The 19,959-nt window shown below is 42.4% G+C and overlaps 1 protein-coding gene across 1 annotated transcript in view; it reads left to right on the top strand.

Annotated features, from left to right (window-relative positions):
• The window catches only part of prkn (parkin RBR E3 ubiquitin protein ligase), a 121,392-nt gene that overhangs the window by 936 nt on the left and 100,497 nt on the right, over positions 1-19,959 (top strand). The window lies entirely within an intron of this gene.

Here is a 19,959-nt window from a genome sequence, read left to right as displayed (position 1 = left end):
GTCAGCAAGGCTGATTACACACACATATCTCTAGTTACAGCAGCACACACACACACATCCCTAGTTACAGCAGCACACACATAAATTAAATGACCTCTGACCTTTGGCTTTGGCCAGAGAAAGCCTCCATATCTTGGCTTGGCCTACTAGAGGCAATACATTCTGGATCAACATCATCTCAGCCATCAGAAGGGGATGTTCTAATGGTGTTCCTTATCATGGGAGAATGGGTGTTCTAATGGTGTTCTGTATCATGGGAGAAGGGGTGTTCTGATGGTGTTCTAATGGTGTTCCGTATCATGGGAGAAGGGGTGTTCTGATGGTGTTCTGTATCAGAAGAGAAGGGGTGTTCTGATGGTGTTCCGTATTGTGTTCCATATCAGCGGACAAGGGGTGTTCTGACAGTGTGTGTGTGTGTATGTGGGCCGGGCCTGACAAACCTCCGGAGTATACTGTATGCGGAGGTTTGTCAAACGGAGGTCCAACCCTTCGGATGATTCAGATATGATGCTAACCTGCGGACCTTATACTGACCTTATACGGACCTATGTGTGAACGACATACACGCACATTACAGAATCTCCTTGTGGTTGTCGAGTGAGGGGTGGGTGCTTGTAGAGTTCACAAGAGGCGAGATATGACGCAGAATATGTGCGGCCACTGTCACAGCTGCTGTTTTTGTTTACAAAGTGTAGCCTATGCATTATGTAGGCTAAAGAAGAAAAATCTATTGTCCTTAGGCTAATACTTGAAGTAGTCACGTAAGTGCGCATACTTGTAACTGACCTTCAGTATTTGTATGTGTGCTTAAAATAAACACATTTATCTGTTTTCAACGTTATGTAGCAGAATTACTTACTTGCTATGGAACCCCAAATCTGGTTTGCGTTGGAGAGAGCATGCACAAACTTTATGGTATAGGCTACCAGCCAATTCAGTAGGCTAACTCAAGACTTCAAGGCCATCATATAAAACGTTTTAAACAACAAACAAAATACTAACATAACAGTGAAGTAGTTCGTTTTTTCATGGTTTATTTTTCCAAAAGCATCCTCTCCCCATGTGTCTATTGCATTTAGGCTACTTTACTTAAGGAGCTTGGAACAAAGTTGGGTTTTCTTCGTTTTCATTTTCTCTAGGCATATTTATGCTATCGGGCTCAGCAGTGAGGTCATGAGAAGGCTATCAATCAACAGAAAACCGACCGTGTTGGCTAACAATTTATTAAATAGCCTACTCCTGTTATTGTCGTCAACGACGTCGCTGTAGGCTACTGCCTTTTCAGGGCCTTCTGCTTATGATTCAGTCTTTTGAATTCCTTTGGCCTTCCGATGCGGTTCTAGGCTACATCAACGTGTCTCTTGCCGTTCCCTTCATGTGTTCTATCACAATGCTGTCTGCCCTCATGGACAGTAGCTCCGTGATGTCTGCATCTTTCCAGGTCGGAGATTTTCTGGACAGCACTATGCCACTCCATCATGACACTGGCATTTAAGTCAGATTTAAGTGCCCCTACCACACAGACGCACGAAAGAAACGTCACCAACACGCCCTCTCACTAGGTGTGAATTTTAACCGCATGTTCTACGCCTCGTTCAGACACAGCACATTTACATAATGTCCGGAGGAAATACTAGGGGGGGAGTAGTAGAACAACCGGCTAAATTCGGACTTCCATATGACCGGTTATGTCGTTCAGATATACGGCCCCATTTAACATCCGCAGAACCTCCGGTCTTACACGTATGTCTGAAAGGGCTTTGTGTGTCTATAGTGATGGATGGGAAATCGCTCCATGTGCCTCAATACTGTCAGCAACTCTGTGTGTATGTGTGTGTGCCAATGGGAAATTGGTCCTAATGCTTCAAAACTGTCACCAGATCTGTGTGTGTGTGTGTGTGTGTGTGTGTGTGTGTTGATAGGAAATCAGTCCTAATGCCTCAACACTGTCAGCAGCTTCTCGCTGTCACTCAGAGGAAACAGCTCAAAGATGTAGCCCAGTCGGGACCATGAGCTGGCCAATCCCAGGTGTGTGTGTGTGTGTGTGTGTGTGTGTGTGTGTGTGTGTGTGCCTGCGTGCGTGTGTGATTGAGAGGATCAGCTCAGGGCAGACAGGTCTAGAGTGGCGCTGGTAAATGGCATTATTGATCAGGGGTCAGGATTCTAAAGACTAGCTCTCATCGACTGCTTAGATGCTCTGCATTTATTTCCATAACCACTGCAGTGGGAAATACTTATTTATTTGTTTATTTCCATAACCACTGCAGTGGGAAATACTTATTTATGTGTTTATTTCCATAACCACTGCAGTGGGAAATACTTATTTATCATAACCACTGCAGTGGGAAATACTTATTTATGTGTTTATTTAGGCTGGCAGTTCTCTCCAAAGGGGCTGACAGATGTCTGTTATGATGTCTGTTATGACAGGTCTGTGTCCCTGGTGCAGCTCGGGTTAAGTGCCTCAAGGGCACAACGGCAGCAGTCAGGAATTGAACCCACATCTTTTCTGGCTACTGCATGCTAACCCAGCTCCTTATCCACTACACTGCCACCACTGCCCACTAGAACCAGAACTCCTGCTACTGACTATGTACAGCAAATAATTGTATTTATCCACTGCTTTTGGACCGGAGAGAGAGAGAGTGAGAGGACTAGTTTGAGTGGTGGTATGATGAGGAGAGAGAGAGTGAGAGGAAAGGGAAGTGTAGACACATTGCATGTTCCAGGTTAGAACCCAACAGGCTTATCGGTGGGCCGATATTATAGGCTGATATTAGGCATTTTAAAAACTATCGCTATTGGCATTTAAGTAGAAGTAGAAGTATATATACTCTTTTGATCCCGTGAGGGAAATTTGGTCTCTGCATTTATCCCAATTTGTGAATTAGTGAAACACACTGCACACAGTGAACACACAGTGAGGTGAAACACACACTAATCCCAGTGAGGGGTTAGGTGCCTTGCTCAAGGGCACTTCAGCCGTAGCCTACCGGTCGGGGTTCGAACCGGCAACCCTACGGTTACAAGCCCGAAGCGCTAACCAGTAGGCTACGGCTGCCCATATATATTATAATATTATATATTATAATGGGTGATAAATTAATATTTAAAAAGGGAAAAACTGACGAAACATGCTTCAACCATGTTATGAGTGTTGGTGTTGCATAGTACGCTTCAACCATGTTATGAGTGTTGGTGTTGCATAGTACGCTTCAACCATGTTATGAGTGTTGGTGTTGCATAGTACGCTTCAACCATGTTATGAGTATTGGTGTTGCATAGTACGCTTCAACCATGTTATGAGTATTAGTGTTGCATAGTTTGTCCACCAGAGTGCCCATTTCAAGGCAGTGCCTCTCCTGGCCATCTCCTCCTCATTTTCTGTGCCACCATAGGGAATGTTTATGAGGATAGGCAAAGCTCTTCTGTGCACCAAACATGCACCATAGGGAATGTTTATGAGGATAGGCAAAGCTCTTCTGTGCACCAAACATGCACCATAGGGAATGTTTATGAGGATAGGCAAAGCTCTTCTGTGCACCAAACATGCACCATAGGGAATGTTTATGAAGATAGGCGGAGCTCTTTGAAAGGAGAGAACTCAGAGACACTTTGCTTCTTGGACTGCAACCTGCCTCTGCAGGACTGGAGCCATGGAGGACTGACTGACTCACCTCATGAGAGAGAGAGAGAGAGAGAGAGAGAGAGAGAGAGAGAGAGACACACACTCATTCCATCATAAAGCCATGCGTGACCAAGAGTTGAGCAAAGGAAATAGCTCCTCTCCCAACCTGGTCTTGAGCCACTCTGCTCCTCTAACACACACTGAGACAGTAGGTATTCAGGACCAGATACAAATTGAACATACTGAAATTAAGCAAATTTCTCCTATCTTAAAAGACAAATATTGTCTATTGGCAATTCAAAGCCAACACACAAAGCAAGATGCAATGCTACTTGGCATTGGACAGAGGGTTTGTCTTAGCAGACTACCTTACAAATATAAAAGACACAAACTTAAGGAAAACACTAACCAAATATGGTAACACTTTACTTGACGGGTTCATAACACATTCATGCAGCTGTCATAAACTGCACATAAAGCATTCATGGCAGCCGTGGCCCACTGGTTAGCACTCTGGACTTGTAACCGGAGGGTTGCCGGTTCGAGCCCCGACCAGTGGGCCGCGGCTGAAGTGCCCTTGAGCAAGGCACCTAACCCTCACTGCTCCCCTCGAAAGCCACCGTTGTAGCAGGCAGCTCACTGCTACCGGGATTAGTGTGTGCTTCACCTCACTGTGTGTTCACTGTGTGCTATTTGTGTTTCACTAATTCACCGATTGGGTTAAATGCAGAGACCAAATTTCCCTCACGGGATCAAAAAAGTATATATACTTACATGCAGGCAGTCACCATACTATTCTCAATGAACTCTCATTAATACCATTCAGTGAACCGATATAAAACTAAGTACTATTGTTCACAAATCTCAGTGAAGTAGTATGTTTTTACAAATGTATCAGTTTAAAGTATATGTATATGTTCCGTCTCTAATTATTGTTGTTATGTTATGTTATGAGGGAGAGAGAGAGAGAATTGTGAGAGGCGACAGAAACTGATGCTGAGGGGTGTGTGTGCGCGTGTATGTGTTTTTGCGCGTGCGTGTGTATGCACACGCCTGTGTGTGTGAGTGGGCCTGAGTTGTCTTGAGCTGTGGGATTATTTACTCCTGGTGTTGGGAGTCCAAGGAGAGAATAAATTGCTATTGATTTTTGGTTCGTTAGCACTAAGTGTCTTTCCTGCCTGTGGAGTCGCCGAGGCAGGAGAATAATTCTCTCTAATGTGGATCCACATTTGTCTTCCTGTGTCTCGAATCTCTCAGTCCACACACACACACACGATAGGCACGCACACACACATACATACGCACGCACGCACACACACATACGCACGCACGTTATGCGCGCGCACACACACACACACACACATGTTATGCACGCACACACACACACACACACACGATATGCACGCACACACACATATACGCATGCATGCATGCACACACACACACTTGAACTTGTAGATATTTAGGGAGTGAGAGTTGCTCTGGGAGCTGTGGGAGGACACAAAGGTGTTGTTAATGCATGCAAGGCTACTATGCCTTGATTGGACCGAACTGAAATGATACTATGCACTACAGGCTTCAATGGAATAGTGTAACGATACCAAAATTATTGTTTCGATACCGATACCAGGTCAATAGGGCTGGGACAACGCGTCGACGTAATCGATACCGATACCAGGTCAATAGGGCTGGGACAACGCGTCGACGTAATCGATACCGATACCAGGTCAATAGGGCTGGGACAACGGCCGACGCAATCGACACCGCATACAGGTCAATAGGCTGGGACAACGCTACCACGTAATCAGGTCAATAGGGCTGGGACAACGCGTCGACGTAATCGATACCGATACCAGGTCAATAGGGCTGGGACAACGCGTCGACGTAATCGATACCGATACCAGGTCAATAGGGCTGGGACAACGCGTCGACGTAATCGATACCGATACCAGGTCAATAGGGCTGGGACAATACCAGGTCAATAGGGCTGGGACAACGCTACCGACGAATCGCAGGCCGGCAATAGGGCTGGGAATTCGATGACGTTGACGCAAAAAATACATCAACGCAAAATATGCGCGTGGATTCCTCAAGCATAATGTGTGCCGCTAAATATTTTTAATTTTACATCTTCAGTGTTTCCCATAAGTTGACTAATCTGTGGCTGGGGGCCACGGAATCATTGAGCTGTGCTTTTCACGCACACAGCCTTTCCTTGCCCCGGCCACTCTCTCTTGTAAGAGCCCGCTACCCCTCCTCTGCATGTGCATTTAACAAAATATTCATGATTGTTGAAGGATTGTTGTTGCCACATAGAAGCATTGCATAGAACACGGCGGGCTAAATTGCTATTAAATCAGCTTAGCATCGTGACCATGCTGTGCAAATTTATTCAAAACTGCTGCATTAAAGTTAACTCTACTTAGTTTGGTCTCCTCAATGTACTATGTTGTGATGAGACCTTAGCAAAGTTATGCAATCAAGCAGTATCTCAAAGCTAACTTTAGAATACTGTTTGGATGTTGAGTTTAGCATGCTTACAGCTGTTTTTCAATTTCGTTATTCATGCAGTGCTCATTTTATTGACTCTGACACTGAATGTTTGCAAAATCCCGATGTAAATGGAAAAAGTGTTTTCCAAGACTCAAAAGTGCTTGTCCCAAGGAGAAGTACGAACCGTTATTTGAACTAACTACGTTATGAATTGCATCCACATATCAGCAGCGTTTTAACTGTGTTAATGATAATTGCAAGGATTCCCTCAATAACGCCGCCTTAAAGTGACAGGCACTCAATTAGACCTATACACTACTGAACTGAATGCTACCTCTGACTAAGAATGCATTACTTTGCACTTGTATAGTCTTTTATTTTGGAATCTTAAGAGCAATAAACATATATTCCAATGTTAAGGAGTTCATGTTTTTTTCATTCAGATATGTAAATCAACATGTATGCTGCTAGTTAACAAGTTGCTATTAGTCAATTAATGAGGAGATAAGCGATAATCGAATCGGACTGAAAAAATGAATCGTTAGATTAATCGATGCATCGAAAAAATAATCGCTAGATTAATCGTTAAAAAAATTATCGTTTGTCCCAGCCCTACAGGTCAAGAATTGTGATTTTGATACTTCTTCGATACCTTTTAAAAAATGTATTTGATTTGGGGGCCCCCACCCACGTCATCAGTAATATTGAATATAGTGTGATCACCACACCAGTGGCCATCCTTGATTCTGCTTGACTTTCCACACACACACACAAACACATACGGAAAATGATGGCTTATGTCATATGTTTCTATTTGATATATTTTGGAATTCATATAAAGTTATTTTGTTATTAATGTATAGTATTTTATAATCTGCATAATTATTAGTGGCTAAAAAAAATGTAATTTGAATACTTCATATTGATTTTTAAAGTATTACACTTAGGCATATCTTTAATGTGGTGTGTAGGGCTAATTGAGTGCACATTGGTTTTGTATGTGTAATTGAGTCACTTTAAGAAATACATGAGAGTAGCCTTCAGCCTCATATGGCAAGCCGATTGAGCATTTATTCTGATATCTTGATATCAGGCATAATTGTCATGTACATGTAAGCCATTTTTGTCAACTAGTTAACTAGTGAGCCATGTTTGTGTGAACTAGTTAACTAGTGAGGGCCAAAAGCCAAGAGGCTCACTAGTTAACTAGTCAACACATTTTAGCTTCACTAGTTAACTAGTGAGAGCCAGAAATGTCTACTAGTTAACTAGTAAAGGCCAAAATGCATACCAGTCAGCTAGTTGAAGACTTTTGGGTCTCACTAGTTAACTAGTGACAGACAAAAATGTGCACATGTTTACTAGTGAAGGCAAAACACCTCACTAGGTAACTAGTTGCAGTAGGTCAATGTCACTAGTTAACTAGTGAACCATAAATGGCTTACTAGCTAGCTAGGTGATGGCAGTAGGCTCACTAGTTAACTAGTTGATGCATCATTTGTCCAAACTAGTTAACTAGTGAGGTCATAAATGTCTACTAGTAAACTAGTTCAAGACAAAATTCACACTAGTCAACTAGTGGCCAAAGGTACTCTAGCTAGTAAACTAGTGGCTTCAGTGTGACACTTACATGTAAACTAGTGAAGGCAGAACTGCTCACTAGTTAACTAGTGAAGACACAAATGCCCACTAGTTAACTAGTGAGGTCTAAAAAGTGTCACTAGTTTACTAGTGTGCACCAAAACACCCACTAGTGAACTAGTGATGGCAATTTCCATTCGACTAGTTAACTAGTGAGGTGCAAAACGTGTCACTAGTTTACTAGTGTGCCCCAAAATGCCCACTAGTTAACTAGTGAAGGCCATTTCAGCCCCACTAGTTAACTAGTGAGATGCCAAAATTGTCACTTGTTAACATGTAAAGGCCAAAATACCCACTAGTTTACTAGTGAGGGTGTTGTGGGCCTTACTAGTTAACTAGTGGCATGCATATTTTGTTCACTAGTTAACTAGTTACACCTAAAAAGAGAAACAAGCTGACCGTTTGTGTCCACTAGTTAACTAGTGGAACAATTTAAGTCTCACTAGTTTGCATGTGTGACAGTGAAGCAGATCACTAGTTAACTAGTGCGCACAAGACACACACTAGTGGATGTTTTTGGAGCTATCTAGTTCACTAGTAATGCAAAAGGTACTCTTACTAGTTAACTAGTGACACATTGGCCTTCACTAGTTAACTAGTTGACATGTTTGGCCTTACTAGTTTACTATAAATGGAACAGGACATGCTCACTAGTTAACTAGTGAGCATATCTGCATTATTAATGCCTTTCACTAGCTTATAGAGGACATTCTGAGCCTTACATGTTAGCTAGTGAAGACAAAACACTGTTCATAATGTCAAAACACTGTCCAAAACTAGTAAACTAGTGGAATTTGAATAAAAACACAAACGGCTAGCATTTTGTGCAACTAGTTAACTAGTGGGACATAACTTTGGCCACTAGTTAACTAGTGCGCAATGTCACACTTGCATGCAAATGAAGAAGGCGGAACAAGGATTTTGATTGGTCCATTTAGGACTCAGAAACCTAGAAAACATGGCTGACTTCGTCCAGGCTGTTCTTAGAGCAAACTTTTATAAACTAAGATCGTTTGAGCATAAAAATATGTTTTGATAAGTTGTGGTGTATTGCTGTAATCTTCCTTCAGTTAATGTCTACAATCTTTAGTTTTTCAGTTATTAGTCTGAAAATCGCGATAAAACTGGAGGCATATGGTTGCCTAGCAACAAAACGTTTCAGTAACATGAGTATTGATGATAGCACTGCTGATGTGGCAAGACTAGCTCAAGTGGTTAAGCAGCAGGACATCATGTGGGAGACCAGGGTTCAATTCCTTAGAAGTGCATGAAGTTTTTTTGTTGATCTTTGAGCTTTTAATTACTTTTGAAACCATGTGCAGTTAATGTGTACAATCTTTTGTTTTTCAGTTATTAATCAGAAAAGCGTGACTGAATGGATACATTTATGTCTGTGGTTGCCTAGCAACAATAAACAAAGAATAATATTAAAATCGATCCCTTGAATCTTTGGTGTGGATCCACTAAGAGCTCACTTGTTAAATCATGGGGTTTCCCTGTTATTATTAAAAAAACATTTTGATCGAATATGAGATACTGCAGGCTCTGCTTTACTATCTATACTGAAGTACCGTTGCAGAGCAGGTGTCACTTTAGCCACTAGGGGCACCCATCAGGACCTGATCGCGAGGCTATGAACAGTAAATTTACATTTAGACTGGGTGGGATTCTTACATAATACCCAATAGGAGTCTTCTACCCACCCTCTCATTAGAATTTGCATAATAGCCATTTCAGGCACTAGTTAACTAGTGAGCTACTTCACTGCCACACATGCAAACTAGTGAGACTTCAATTGTTCCACTAGTTAACTAGTGGACAAAAACGGTCAGCTTGTTTCTCTTTTTAGGTGTAACTAGTTAACTAGTGAACAAAATATACATGCCACTAGTTAACTAGTAAGGCCCACAACACCCTCACTAGTAAACTAGTGGGTATTTTGGCCTTTACATGTTAACAAGTGACCATTTTGGCATCTCACTAGTTAACTAGTGGGGCTGAAATGGCCTTCACTAGTTAACTAGTGGGCATTTTGGGGCACACTAGTAAACTAGTGACACTTTTTGCACCTCACTAGTTAACTAGTCGAATGGAAATTGCCATCACTAGTTCACTAGTGGGTGTTTTGGTGCACACTAGTAAACTAGTGACACTTTTTAGACCTCACTAGTTAACTAGAAAAGCATTTCCTGAAGGAAATACAGTGCATGAAAATGCAAAAATATGATGTAAAATATCATACAGAGTAAAAACAAACTATATTGGTTGCTAGGTAGATGAGGTTTAATATAGTTGGAATGACTGAACAGTTAAATAAGTGGATAGTTTAAATGGTTAAATTATTTAGGTAGATAGTTGACGATAACTGACACTTGGAATGGCTCTAATGTTTGCTAGCAGTTATGCTAACTATATTAACAAAGATAATAATGTTAACCAAGTTACTATGCTAACTAGCATGCTAACAATGTTAAAATGCTAAGTATGCTAACCATGTGACTTAGCTAACTTAGTTAATCATTTTTAGCAGTTATGCTAACTATGCTAACTAACATGCTAACAATGTTAACCATGTTACTTAGCTGACTTAGCTCATCATTTTAAGCAGTTTTGCTAAAAATGCTAACTAGCATGCTAACTATGCTAACAATGTGACTTAGCTAACTTAGCTAATAATTTTTAGTAGTTTTGCTAAAAATGCTAACTAGTATGCTAACATGCTAGCATGCTAACCATGCTACTTAGCTAACTTAGCTAACTAGCTACAGTAGGTAGGAGTCATAGTTGATGACAAGTAACAGTTACAATGGCTGAACAGTTAAAAAGTTCAGTAGTTTAAAGGGTTAAATTGTTTAACAGTAAAATATTATAGTGAGGACTTTTATTTTGAAACAGTTTTTGGCAGAGGAAGCAGTTGAACAGGATGTGTAGTCTTAATAGGGCCAGTTTGTATGCTTAAAGCCTGAGACTGGCAGTTGGTCCAGGTGGGCCCTAACACCTGCCATAGGATTCTAATTGCTTAACGGCTCTATTGTGATGTCATCAGCCCATGTTAAGTCTATGGGGAAATTTTGACTAGTTTTAATTAATAGTTTAAAAGTATAAAAGTTACAAAGCTGAAAAATACATAGCACCCATGTCCTAAGTAAGACCCACGTAACATAGTTTGAATGAAGTTTCTAATGCTAAACGGTTGAAGCTGCATTAAATGCGTTAGAAGAAGAAGAATAAGAAGAAGAAGCCTAGGAAGAACAGTACAGTGCATTTTCATGCACTGTAACTAGTGGGCATTTGTGTCTTCACTAGTTAACTAGTGAGCAGTTCTGCCTTTACTAGTTTACATGTAAGTGTCACATTGAAGCCACTAGTTTACTAGTTAAAGTTCCTTTGGCCAGCATGTTAACTTGTGTGCCACATGCAAATGTTGTGGGTGGGATTTTGTGAAATTCTGCGCTGTGATTGGTTGTCATGTTCTATTTGGACATAGGAAGCCAATAGAAAGCCTTAATTTCCAGAGTTCTCCGCCTCCTAATTTTAATTCTGCGCCACTTGCTGACTAGTGTGAATTTAGGCTTCAACTAGTTTACTAGTATACATTTATGACTTCACTAGTTAACTAGTTTGGACAAAGGATGCATCAACTAGTTAACTAGTGAGCCTGCTGCCATCACCTAGCTAGCTAGTAAGCCATTTATGGTTCACTAGTTAACTAGTGGCATTGACCTACTCCAACTAGTTAACTAGTGAGGAGTTTTGCCTTCACTAGTAAACGTGCACATTTTTGGCTGTCACTAGGTAACTAGTGAGACCCAAAAGCCTTCAACTAGCTGACTGGTTTGCATTTTGGCCTTTACTAGTTAACTAGTGGATATTTCTGGCTTTCACTAGTTAACTAGTGAAGCTAATATGTGTTCACTAGTTAACTAGTGGGCATTTATGCTGTCACTAGTTAACTAGTGTGCACAAACATGGCTCACTAGTTAACTAGTTGACAAAAATGGCTTGCATGTTGGCCTGATATCAAGATATCAGAATAAATGCCCAAGCTGAAAGCCAAATTACATAGAAGTTAACAAGTGGGAATTTGACCTTCAGTAGTCAGCTAGTAAACATTTTGTACCTTACTAGTTGACTAGTAAAATATAGAAGTCTTTAAACTAGTCACTAACACATTTCAGTGTCCACTAGTTAACTAGTGAACATGCTGAGCATTACTAGTTAACCAGTAAGATATGAAACATATGAACTAGTTAACTAGAGAGAATTTGGGCCTTACTAGTTAACTAGTAAGCATTTTGGCTGTCACTAGTTAACTAGTTCACACATAAATGGCTCACTAGTTAAGTAGTGGACAGAAATGGCTTGCATGTACATGACAGTTATGCCTGATATCAAGATATCTGAATAAATGCTCAATCGGCTTGCCATAGCCTCACGGTTTTAGGCTAGTAAATAATAATAGTTGCGCAAAGTGCATAAGGATATGTGGATGCAATTCATTATGTTTTCTATGTCATAAGATAAAATAAATGTTCAAAAAACTAACAATAACATCTTTCTGGGATCATAGAAGAGAAGTGTCTTGCAATGTTCATTAATGATTTTGGTGACCACTCCACAAATAACAGACATGACTTTAGCTAGCGGGATAGCAACGAGCTCTCCAGATGTAAAAGTTTGCCATGGTTGCGTAGCCTATTTCTAAATGACGTTAAACCCAATAGTAGGCCTAAATTACCTAAATCCCATAGCCTAGGTAGGTTAGCAACACAAATTTGAGAGATGCAAGTGAGCAAATCAACTTGATATTAGCCTATTATTAAGTGTTACAACAGCAATGTCTCGCTGTTTATGGCATGACAGCTGCACAGTGCGCATACGTGTGTGAGGAGAAAAGACGCACAGAACACACACACGGGAGGAGGCACTAAAAGCATGCCTTGCACACACGCATGTTACTTCAAAAAAACACGGTCATTCTTAAAAGTATCGATAAAATTAGGTATCGTGACATTTTTAATTTCAGGGTATTGCGATACTTTTGTAGTATCGGTGCACTGTGCAACACTACAATGGAACTGGTTAAGTAGATAATGTCTCCATGGTTACTCAGGCAAGCGCGGGATTTGTTTCATATTGGAGCCAGAATTTTAGAATTCTAATATTAGCGGCCCATATCATGGAGACAATTTTGACTTCTCCACAGACACAAACACACACACACACACACACACACACACACACACACACACACACACCTGTCTCTGTCTCTTCGACTTTGTTCAGTTGAAAGCATGCCTGGCTATTGGCTATTTTAGTTGAAGCAGTCATTTTGATTCCTCGGGTCTCTCACAGCTTTATCTAAGACTCTGATATGTCTTTTTATTTCCTAGTTTCCCCGTTATTGGTTTCACTGGAGGCACTGAGGGGGGATAGACAGAGAGAGGGAACGAGAGAGAGGGAGCGAGAGAGAGAGAGAGGGAACGAGACGCAGAATGGACAGTGAGGTAGAACGGAGGGTAACGGAGACCTTGAGAAATCTGGGCTTTGGCGAATCCTGGCAGAAAGGAAATTGGCATGTCACTCACAGGTTTTCATATCTTCCAACCAGCTGTCATATAAGAGAGAATGAGAGAAGAGAGAAATAGACAGAGGAAGAGAAGGGAAAGAGAGGGATAGAGATGGGGAGAAGAGGGGGATAGAGATGGGGAGAAGAGAGGGTGGAGATGGGGAGAAGAGGGGGATAGAGATGGGGAGAAGAGAGGGATGGAGATGGGGAGAAGAGGGGGATGGAGATGGGGAGAAGAGGGGGATAGAGATGGGGAGAAGAGGGGGATAGAGATGGGGAGAAGAGGGGGATAGAGATGGGGAGAAGAGGGGGATGGAGATGGGGAGAAGAGAGGGATGGAGATGGGGAGAAGAGAGGGATATAGATGGGGAGAAGAGGGGGATAGAGATGGGGAGAAGAGGGGGATGGAGAGAGTGGACAGAATAAGAGAAGAGAGAAATAGACAGAGGAAAGGAAGGGGAAGAGAGAGAGACTGACAAAGAGATGGTTAGAGAATAGAGTGGTGTATGAAGGTAGAGAATAGAGTGGTGTATGAAGGTAGAGAATAGAGTGGTGTATGAAGGTAGAGAAGAGAGTGGTGTATGAAGGTAGAGATGAAGGTAGAGAAGAGAGTGGTGTATGAAGGTAGAGATGAAGGTAGAGAAGAGAGTGGTGTATGAAGGTAGAGAATCCCTGTGTGGACTCTGAGCTGCGTCAGTCTGACTGGTCCACAGCATCAGCAGCAGCATCAGTGCTGGAGTCTGATTGCAACAGACAAGAAGGCCTCAGGAGAGAGAGGACCAGGATAAGAACTGGATCACTGTCACTCAGCATGCACACACACGCGCACACACACACACACACACACACACACACACACACACACACACACACACACACACACACACACACACACACACACACACAAATAGGCCTTCCTATCGCCATTGTCTTCAGGAAAGCAGGCCCCAGCCCCTGTAATGTCACAACAGTATGTGAATGTGTGTCCATGTGTGTGTCTGTGCTACTTGTGTGAAATGTATGGCATTTATGTGTGTGTGTGTGTGTGTGCGAGCATGTGCGTTTTTGTGTGAAAGTAGGCAGTTGTGCAGTTGTGTGTGTGTGTGTGTGTGTGTGTGTGTGTGTGTGTGCTCTCTGTAACTAGAGGACTCCTCCAGTGCACTGATTCAAGGTCACTCCGCCCTGTGATTTAGAGGAGGCAGGAAATGGAGTGTGTGTTGGTGTGTGTCTGAGAGTGTGTAAGTGTAATTCCTTATGACTCCATTAGAGTTCAGACACCACTGATGAATGGCAAGCTCTGTGTGTGTGTGTGTGTGTGTGTGTACTGATATGAGTAGGCCCCAGGTGTGTGTGTGTGTGTGTGTGTGTGTGTGTGTGTGTGTGTGTTGATATGTGTAGGCCCCAGGTGTGTGTGTGTGTGTGTGTGTTGATATGTGTAGGCCCCAGGTGTGTGTGTGTGTGTGTGTGTGTGTGTTCTGATATGAGTAGGCCCCAGGCTCTGCAATCCTGTTTCCCTGACTGGCTCCCTTTGATGCGCACACCTTCAGTTAATGCTTTATTTATCACTGTGTGTGTGTGTGCGGGTGTGTGTGTGTGCATGTGTGAGAGAGAGAGTTAATGCTTTATTGTTTAGCCAATGATTAGCCCCAGAATAATTTCATGCTTCACTTGGCCAGGCTCCGAGTGGCCACCACCAAGTCGCCTCCATCTCCCTCTCCTGCAGAATTAAAACCCCACCTAACTGTGTGTGTGTGTGTGTGTGTTGGGCTCCAAACAGCCACCATCTCCCTCTCCCTTACCCCACCTTACTGTGTGTGTGAATTACAACCCCACCTTACTGTGTGTGTGAATTACAACTCAACCTTACTGTGTGTGTGAATTACAACTCAACCTTACTGTTTTGAAACCGTTTCAACCACAAAGTTGTAAACAGAACAAACATTAAACATATACAATATCAATATAGTGACATGAAACAACACAGAATCATAATTTGATTGTTTCAGCACACTCTGAAGAGACCCAAGGTTAGTGTGTTTTATAGAATAATTTTGGACTGTAACTACATCATCTTTTCACTTGATAAGTTGAGTAGGCTAAGTTAATATTAATTGACGTGAATGAACGACCACATACTTCCACACCGATGATTTCAAAGTAGCAAGAGGGGCTTCGAATTCGGTCGGTTGATGTTTTTTTTTTTTTTTTTTAACTGGCTGCAGCCTAAAGTTAGAGTGTTGTCCCCACAGTTTAACACGTGTGTGTGTGTGAATGTTTTTGTGTCTTGGCATACATGCTGGACGTGACTAGTGCTGCCACTAGCAACTAATTTTCTAACGACTGATCTTTCGACCAATTTTTCGATTAGTCGACCAATCTAAACGACTAATTTTTTTAAAAATCAAATGTTTGTTATTTTGTTGTGTCCATTTTATTTTGAACTCAACTGAAGGGCCAAAACATAATATATATATATCACCCTACCTTTGTTAAGTAAACTGTTTTCATTAAGTAAACTGTTCAAATACATTATGTATTAAAACAAAATAACCCATTTTAAAATGCTACCCTCAGATCTAATGTCAGACCTTTGATAGAATTGTATTGTATTTGTATGCCAGTGTTGCCATCGACATAGACAATGTTCAATGTTTGTGACATTGTTAGACATCATTTTAGCATGGAAGAATATGGCAAAATGACCATGAATACTTGAAGAATGCTTTCACTTTTGTTGAGGACAAAAAGGAGCAGAAACCACAGTGTGTGGTGTGCAGTTAATTACTGCCTACCATCATAGACAAACCTGTCAAGAAGGCTAGCCTACTTTGAAAGGTGACAGGAGTTGAGGACTTTGCAAATGAGCCTAACATCAGCATGTTCCAAACAAGTAGGCTACAGGCACTTTGCCCGTCTTACCACATAGGTTACCTCATTTTATCAGTTGGCTTGAACGCTAAAAAATATGCGATTGTTGATATCACAGGCGGTGTCATGTTCGTTTTAACGTTTTTTTTGTATGAATGAATAAACGACACGCCGTTGTGAGACTCTCTTTACTTCATTTATTTCAATTTCCACTATACTATATTAGTCAGAGTCTGGACTAGCGTAACCTACTAGCTTAGCTCCCCCCGCTTAGCTCTGCCTAATAATGAATTGCGCTGAAAGCAGGCAGGCACGCAGCTTTGCTGCTGGCGTTAACACTTGTGTGCATAGCGGGGTTTAAAACATGACTGCCAAAGTGTAAGTAGCCTGTTTAACATCCAAAGACAGTCATTGTTCTCCTCAAGAGTTACCAACATAGAGTTAATAACATTTCACTGAGCCGTTTGAGATGGGAGACCAAAAAGAAATAGGCGGTCAATAGTAAAAGGACTCGTCGACTAAATTGCCGTCGACTAATTTTCATGGTCGATTACGTTGACTAAGTCCACTAATCGCGGCAACACCAGACGTGACATTGGGGGTGTGGCTATATCGTCGATTCCACCTTTGAGTTCGAAGTTTGAGATTGATTTTCGACTTAAAATCAAAATCGTGACACCCCTAATTAAAACTCAACCTCACTGACTGTGTGTGTGCATCTGTGTGGTGTTTATGTGTGTGAATTAAAACCTCACCTCACCTTACTGTGTGTGTGAATTAAAACCCAACCTCACTGTGTGTGTGTGAATTAAAACACCACTCTATTGTGTTAATTTTGTCACCTATTTTTTAATTTAGTCTTAATCTTAGTCTTGTGATGGAAGAGAGGGATAGAGAGATGGAGAGACAGAAGAGGAAATGGGGGAAGAGAGGGATAGAGAGATGGCGAGAGAGAGAAGAGGAAATGGGGGAAGAGAGGGATAGAGATGGCGAGAGAGAGAATAGGAAATGGGGAAGAGAGGGATAGAGAGATGGCGAGAGAGAGAAGAGGAAATGGGGGAAGAGAGGGATAGAGAGATGGCGAGAGAGAGAAGAGGAAATGGGGGAAGAGAGGGATAGAGAGATGGCGAGAGAGAGAAGAGGAAATGGGGGAAGAGAGGGATAGAGAGATGGCGAGAGAGAGAAGAGGAAATGGGGGAAGAGAGGGATGGAGAAGAAGACGGTGTCCCTTAACTTCCTTCTGATTGGTTATAGTGTGTGGTATTGTTAGGCTAATGGATATACAATCTGTTGTGTGGGCGGATGAGTTGAAATCCATTCTCATGGTGGCCGAGGGAGAGAAGGCTTTATATAACAACTGATTACGGAATAATGACACAGGCCTGAATCACACACACACACACACACAGATACACACACACAGATACACACACACACACAGATACACCATGGTCACACACTTTCAGGCCTGGAGCTGTCGACAGGTGAGCTAAAACTAACCGTGACCACTCATGCAGAAACGGTGTGTGTGCGTGTGCGCACGCTCCTGGGGAAATTGCCTGGCCTGTCACACACAGCATCTTTCTCATCAGGTGAATAGTGATATCATATCCCACAGTGACCGGGTTGGTGTGTGTGTGTGTGTGTGTGTGTGTGTGTGTGTGTGTGTGTACATGAAAACCAGTAACTGTCCAACAGTCCAACAGCTCTACTATCGTTATCTCAAGCTAAAGTGACAGGTGTGTGGGTGTGTGTGAGCGTGGGTGTGTCTGTGTGAGTGTCTATTTGTGTGTGTGTGTGTGTGTGAGTGTCTATTTGTGTGTGTGTGTGTGTGTGTGTATGTGAATGTCTATTTTGTGTGTGTGTGTGTGTCTGTGTGTGTGTCTATTGTGTGTGTGTGTGTGTGTCTATGTGTGTGTGTGAGTGTCTATTTGTGTGTGTGTGTGTGTCCATATCTGTGACGGTCCTGTGGCATCCTCTGTTACGGACTGAACCTCAATCCGCAACATAAATGAGACAGAACAGCCGAAGGGCTCGAATCTAGATAGAATATAATCTTAAAATTAATCCAGATAGTCACCTGGTTAAATAAAAAGCCTATTGGTTTGGATGTTTGTGCGTGTACATGTTAGTGTACCTGCTCGTGTGTGTGATGTGTTTTTTTTTCTCTGTCTTAAGTTGGTACTAGTGATAATGGTAAGTGTTTTTTATGGAAGCTGCTATTGAAATAGTTGTCTTTGGCTAACTTAGTGGTGGAAAAAGCCCATTTTTGTTGTACTGTGTTCCTGCCCATATCCTCAGTACAGCTTTACTATTTCTTAGTTCTTCTAATAGTCTAAGCTCATTTATGGCATACCGTTGCTGTAAGGCAAATGTTAATTACGCTTATGGTGACAAGCCACCATTTTGGGGTGGGAGTGTTACGCATCCCCTGTACTTGGTGGTCACCCGATAGTAACCCGAAGCCAGCCAGAGTTACTATCGGGTGACCACCAAGTACAGGGGATGCGTAACACTCCCACCCCAAAATGGTGGCTTGTCACCATAAGCGTAGCTCTGTAATTAACATTAATTCCACGGACTTGAACTATGTTCAGCGATGTTGTTGGAGAGCATATATTCAATCTCTTTTTTGAAAATCGCACGTTTTAGTGGATTGACCCTGTATGGATGCTGCTTAATTGGAGAAGCCGTACCACCATCGATATCATGCTGTAATACCGAGGTGATGGTCGGGACATCTCCTGTAAGCTCGGGGAAATCATGAATCAAAGCAACAATGTTGACTCTTTCCGTGTCTGATAAGTGTGGCAACTGACTCTCTAAAACAGCCAACATCTCAGAATTTTTTAAGCGACCCTCGATTATTGAACGTGAGGGGGCCGTGACACTGTCTTCATTCGCGGTCAGCGCAGCTAGAAGGGTAGCAGAATCGTTAGGCTGGTCGTTAGTCACGAGCAAAATCTGGCTTTAGCATATTAACATGGCCGACCCGAGTGTGCTGCCGCCTGTCGGGAGTGGAAATGACATCATTGAGATCGGACAGCTTTTCTTTAAGAGTGTACGGCCCACTGTTCCTGGCCTGGAAGACAGCACCAGGCACAGGGAGCAGTACAAGTACTTTGTCGCCAGGCACGAACGAACGTGCTCGGGCCTTGCAATCATACCAGGTTTTCATTTTAGCCTGCACTTAGGAGGTTTTGTCGGGCGAGTTCACAAGCCCTCTGTAGTCTGGAACGAAAATTACTCACAAATTGCACAACACTACGAGAGCTAGGTGCACTCAACCACTGTTCCTTTAGGACCGTTAACGGAGTGCGTATGTTGTGAGAAAACACCAGTTCAGCAGGGCTGAATCCAAGAGACTCCTGCACCACCTCTCGTGATGCAAAAAGTAGCCAAGGCACAGCATCCTCCCAGTCCCCCCCCACTTCAAGGCAATAGGCACGCAACATCGTTTTGAACGACTGGTGATGGCGTTCTAAAGCGCTACAGCATAGTTTTGAACAACTGGTGATGGCGTTCTAAAGCGCCTTGGGACTCCGGGTGGAACGCGCTGGAGGTACGGTGCTGAACATGGAGTGACTTCATGACCTGGGAAAACATTTTTGCTGTGAAATTACTTCCCTTGTCACTCTGAATTATCCTAGGTAATCCAACAAACGAGAAGAACTTTAATAAAGCCCTAGTCACGGATCGTGTTGTAATTTTCCTCAGAGGAATAGCCTCCGGAAAACGTGTGGCAGTACACATAACACTG

Source organism: Alosa alosa, chromosome 18 (genome assembly GCF_017589495.1).
Source record: "Alosa alosa isolate M-15738 ecotype Scorff River chromosome 18, AALO_Geno_1.1, whole genome shotgun sequence".
Taxonomy (NCBI): Eukaryota; Metazoa; Chordata; class Actinopteri; order Clupeiformes; family Clupeidae; genus Alosa; species Alosa alosa.
This window is presented reverse-complemented; position numbering and strand designations above follow the sequence as displayed.